Here is a 6,068-nt window from a genome sequence, read left to right on the forward strand (position 1 = left end):
GGATATCCATTTAGAAATGTCCTCTCAGTAATTGGTGATGTGAGACTGGTGCTTTGGAGAGAAACAAAAGCTGCATTTGGGAGTCATCTTTAGAGAAATGGTGACTGAACCTATGAGAGCTAATTAAGTTACCAAAAGAGCATGTAGAGAGAAGAGAGCTTAGTCAGAGCCTTGGAATAAATACCCAGTTAGTGCATATGACCTGGAGGATGAATGAATAAAGAAGACTGAGAAAGAACAGTCAGACAGGTAGGAGGAGAAGGTGGTTAACAATGTCAGATGCTGAAGAGAGGGTAGGTTGAGAGAAGACCATTTGATTGGTCTATTTTGAGTTCTCTGGGGAAGCAGAGACAAGATAGTGGAGTAACAGAAAGTATAGAAAGTTCTCTCCCCAAACTCATTCAAACAAATCTAGAAATTGCACCAGACCAAATCCCCATGGGGAAATCCAACAAACTCATAGAGTCACTTTTCCAACCCCAGGAAGAAGACAGAGAAAGTGGACATCAGGGCATGGTCAAAAATGGAAGCAAGGACTGGGCCATCAGCAAGAACCATAAGAGGGCACTGAGATCTCATGTAGGGTGTGGAAACAAGGGTCATTTGGCAAATTTGTCACACTCAGTCCTGGGTTACAGACCCAGGGCAGTCAGGAAAGGTCCTTTGTCTAGTGGGGGGCATTTTGGGATGTCACAAGTCCTACCCTGTGTACCAAACAAGCAGGAAGTTTGGAAGCAAGAAAAAGCAATATGGCTCAGAAAGGAGTGGAGATGGGCCTCGGTTCCAGTTTCTAGCTTAATCTGAAAAAGCCTGAAGTGGAATAATGAGAGTAGGAATCCCTGAGGAAGCCTTTGATACTGTCCCTCTGAACCATCAAAGCTTTCCAGCTGTCTGATAGGACCTGTGTCCAGCAGCAGTCCTACTGTGTCTCAGACATAAACCTAGGTCAGAAACTTGCAGATCTCAGACCAGGGAAACATTGATCAAATTTTTCCCCAGGGTCAGACCACTTTGGGAGTACTGAAAACTTGCAGGTTCCCAGCCTCAGCTCTCTCTGAGAATAGTGCAACATTCAGTACTCCAATAAAACAGCAGCAGGACCAGCCCGGACCTTTCCTCTAGAAGTCTAAAGAGCCTAGCACTAACATAAGAGCCCAAAGTCATAAAGTAGGCTATAAAAATAAGCAAACAATAAAAAGAACCCCTTCCATAAAAAGATTTTATGGTAATAGGCACATTTAAGGCACAAAGCCAGAAAAAGGGAATGACTCTAAAACATCTACAGGCAAAGCCTCAAAGCAAAACAGCTTGGGTACAAATTCAACTAGAATTACTGGAAGAAGCAAAGCAAGAATTCTTTAAAATGCTTTTTTTTCCATAAAAGAAATGAGGGCTATGGAAGAAAGAATTGGAAAGAAAATTAACAGTGTGACAGAAGAAGTACAAAATGTTCCCTAAGGGAAAAAAAACTCCCTGAAAATTAGAATGGACCAAATGAAAGCTTATTTCTTTATGAAACAACAAGAAATATTTTTTAAAAAGTCAAAAGACTGAAAAAGGAAGAAAATGTAAGGTATCTCATATCAAAAACAATTGACCTAGAAAATAAATTCAAGAGGGAAAACTTAAGGATCTTTGTGCTACCTGAAGGCGATGACCAAAACAAGAGCTTACACACCATATTTCAAGAAATCTTAAAGAAAACTGCCTAGACCACTTAGAATCAGAGAGCAAATTGGAAAAAGAAATAATCTTTGGTTCACCTCCTAAAAGAAACCACAAAATCAAACCTATAGCCAAAATCCAGAGGTTCCAGGTCAATAAAAAGCACTTCAAGCAGTCAGAATAAAGAATTTAAGTACTGAGGAACCATTGTCAGAATCACACATGATTTAGTAGCTACCACTTTGAAGGAGTGGATAGCTTGGAATGTGATATCCCAGAAGGCATAGGATATAGATTTACAACTAGGAATAACTTATCCAGCAAAACTAAGTATAGTCCTACAGGGCAAAAAAAAAAAAAAAAAGGATCTTTAATGAAATAGAAGATTTCTAAGCACTCCTGAGGAAAATAGCAGAGTTGTGTGGAAACTTTGAAGTTTAAACACTGGAGTTGGGAGAAACATAAAAAGGTAAATATAAATGAATAGTGATAAAAGATTAAACAAGGTTACACAGTTTACACTTTAATATGCCCTATTGTTGTTACGGGTCATATAGGAAATCTAGTTAGACAGAAGGCCTGGGGGTTGTTCTGTTATGTGTTAAAGAACTTAAAAGAAGAATGTAAAGGGAGGGCAAGAGAAATATATTAGAGGAAGAAAGGGAGAGTAAGGTTAGGGGAAATTATCTCACATAATTGAATTCTGTACAAACAAGAAGGAAGGGAAGGGAGAGTGGTTGACACTTGAACCTCACTCTCATCTAAACTGGTCAAAGGACTGCTACCCCCACCCCCTCCAAAGAGTTGACTAAAGAAATACCTTTTACTCACCAGGAAAATAGAAGGGAAAGGGGAGAAGGAAGAGATTAATCCTCAGCAAAACAAACTGATGTACAAAAATATTTATAGCTTTTTTGGAGGTGGCAAAGAATGGGAATCTGAAGGGGTGTTCATCTTTTGGTGAATGACTTCAGAAGTCATGTAAGTGTAATATAATATTATTGTGATAAAAGAAATAAGGAAGTAATGATTTCAGAGAAACTTGGGAAGACATGAACTGATGCAGAGTGAAGTGAGTAGAACACGAAGAATAATTTATACAGTGACAACTGTATAACAGTTATAAAGATAAACTTCAAAAGGTTAGGGACTCTGATTAACATAACCATCAAGCACAATTCCAGAGGACCAATGATAAAACATGCTATCTACTTCCTGATTGAGAGATGAAGGATTCAGTGTACAGAATAAAATATTTTGGGGGGACATGCCCAATGTGGAAATTTGTTTTGCTTTACTATGTTTGTAACAAGCATTTTGTTTTTCTTTCTCACTTGAAGGGTGGCTGGAAGGGAGAGGAGGTAGATTTTTGCTGATTGGAAAAAATAATTTTAGAAAGCATTTTGGTCACTTTAGAGAGAGCATTGGTACTTCCACTCAGAAACCAGATTTAAGGTCTTAAAAAGAGGAAGAGGCAGTGGAAACACTGTTGATAGTATTTTCAATGAGTTGGGTTGAAGAAGTAGGAGAGATATAGGGTAAGTGTGGTGATTGTAAGATCTAGAGTGGGGGGTTTTTTAAGGATAAAGGAGACTTGGACATGTTTGTATGGAGAGAACATGGAACCAGGAGATAGGGAGATATTCATTGCTAGAAAGGAAAGAGAATATGGAAGGAAATGGGATTATGTGTGTTTGTAGATACATTGGACTTGGTGAGAAGAAAGCTACCTTTTAATCAGATATTGGAGTAAAGGAAGATATGGTAAGAGCTGATGTCAAGCGGTTGTGAGATGAGAAGAGAAAAAGAGGGAGTTCTTGGTGATTAGTCTCCATTTCAGGAAATGCATAAGAAGTGAGGGTTTCAGCCATGAGAGTAAGAGAGAAGGTGGCTTTAGGAGAGAACTTAAGTTTTGAAACAGTCATTGTGGAGAAGGGAATGGAGAATCATCAGGAAGGAGTGAAAGTACTTCCTTGATGAAGTGCAGTTCTAGTTGAGATTAGATAACAGAAATTTGTAGTGGATCCAATTAGCACAGTTGCAAGAATTCCTCTGGTTTTGTTCAATAGCACTTGAATAGTAATAGAGGTGGCAGATGGGGGGACTAATCCAGGGTTGGAAGTTTGGAAAGGTATGAACCCCGACAGGACACAGGAGAAAGTGCTTTGAGAGTGGAAGATAATAGTCCAGCATTAAAGTGGTTCACTAAGGAATTGAGATTGGGAAGGGAAGCAAGTAAAGCCAGAGTAGGGGTGATAGACTTGCAAAATACTGAGGGGTGAGAGATTATTAGAGCCCTAGTGAAAAAGAATGAATGACATGGAACACAAGACTAAAGCATGAAAGATTTAAAAGGGAAAAGCCTACAAAAATTCAATATGAGCATGGGTAAAAAATCTCAAAGAGAAATATTTAGCAAATATTAAAATATAAGGGAAAGTGAACTAGTAGTGTCAGATGAAAGAATCTTTTGTATGCCCCAGAAATCAAAGAATAACAACTAACTCCAGGATGATTCAAAAGAAATAAAATTCATAAAAAAATTAGGAATGAATCGAGGTCACAAATGAGAGCTTTTTTTCTAAATAATATTTTATTTTTTCCAGTTACATGTAAGGATAGTTTTCAATGTTCATTTTTATAAGATTTTGGGTTCCAAATTTTTCACCCTCCCTCCTTTTCCTCTCTTCTCCTCAAGATGGCAATCAATCTGACATAATTTGTACATGTGCAATCATGTTAAACATCTTTCCACATTAGTCATGTTGTAAAAGAAGAAATAGAACAAAAGGGAAAAAGCACGAGAAAAACAAAAACCAAAAAAAAGTGAAAAAAGTATTTTTCAATCTGCATTCAGACTTCATAGTTCTTTGGATGTGGACAGCATGTTCCATCATGAGTCTTTTGGAATTGTCTTGGATCATTGTATTGCTGAGAAGAGCTAAGTCTATCATAGTTGATCATCACACAATGTTGCCGTTACTGTGCACAGTGTAATGAGAGCTTTTGATGGGTAAAATAATGCTGATGACGTAAAAGTGATGATGAGGCTCATTGGACAGTGATGTCGATGATGGCACTTAAACTCAGGTCCTGTTCAACTTACCTTCATCCATGTTAGGCTACCTCTCTGATTATGATGTTGATGGTGGTGATGTTGGAGTAGTAGCTTTGGTGATGATATGTAGTGAAAATGGTACTGATATTAGATGACATTGTGACAGAGACGATGGTCCTGATGTTAAGTATATAATAGTGACAATGACAATAGTAGCATTATGACAGTGACTGTGGCAGTTGGATGGCAGCAGTGATGGTAGTGGTATGATAGTAGTGATACTGGTGGTAGGAAAATGACAGTGATGATGATAGTGGTGGTGACAGTATGACAGTAATGATGATCTGTTGGTAGTGATGTGAAAGTAATCATGATGGTGATGTGACAGTGATGATAGGATTCATTATAACATTTTGACAATGCTAGTATTAGAGATGTGATGGTGCCAATTGTGGTGATGTGACTGCTTATGCTGATTGTAGTATATAACAATAATGATAGTGTTGATGGCAGTGATGAGATAATGATGCTGATTGAGTAAGAGTGATAATGGACTTAGTGGTGGTGATATGAAAGTCATGGTGGGGATGGTGAAGTGAAGTGCGGAGGATGGGGAATCTGAGAATGCTGGTAGTGGCAAGTGATAGTGTTCATTGGAGAATCGTGGCAGAGCAGATGGTTCTGATGTGATAGTGAGGTTGACGGTGATGTGATAGTGTTGGTGGGGATGATATGACAGTAATGGCAGAGATGTGTGTGACAGTGACAATGGTGAAAAGGGTAGTGTTGTAACATTGATAGTACTAGGGTCAGGACAGTGAAAGTTGTCAGGAAAGCACAGTGACTCATTAAAAAATAATGGCAGTGGTGTTCCACTAAGGTTGGTAGAGATGTTGCAGTAATGGTTATGGGGGATTAGATATTCATGGCCAGAGCCCTGTGATAGTGATGGTGGCAATGTGACAGGGATGGCAGTGGGGCTCTGACAATGTGATTGTGGTGATGGTACTGACATAATAGTCATTATGGTGGGGAATGTGAGAGTCATGGCAATGACCAAGATGTGGGTGAGGATATGGCAACAATGAGCATGGCAAGAGTTATCAATATGAATTATCATGTTGGTTATAGAAATACTCACATTATGACAATGAAAATCATTGGTCCTGTGACAATGATGATGGTAGTAGTGATGGATGAAAGAATTAATTAGTGAAAAAGTATTTATTTGGTTAATATGTGCCAATCCATAGTAATGTTAATAAGCAGCATTTATATAGTGCTTTAAGGTTTGCAAAGCACTTTACAAATATTATCTCATTTTATTTTCACAGCAACCTTGGAA

Source organism: Notamacropus eugenii, chromosome X (assembly GCF_028372415.1).
Source record: "Notamacropus eugenii isolate mMacEug1 chromosome X, mMacEug1.pri_v2, whole genome shotgun sequence".
Taxonomy (NCBI): domain Eukaryota; kingdom Metazoa; phylum Chordata; class Mammalia; order Diprotodontia; family Macropodidae; genus Notamacropus; species Notamacropus eugenii.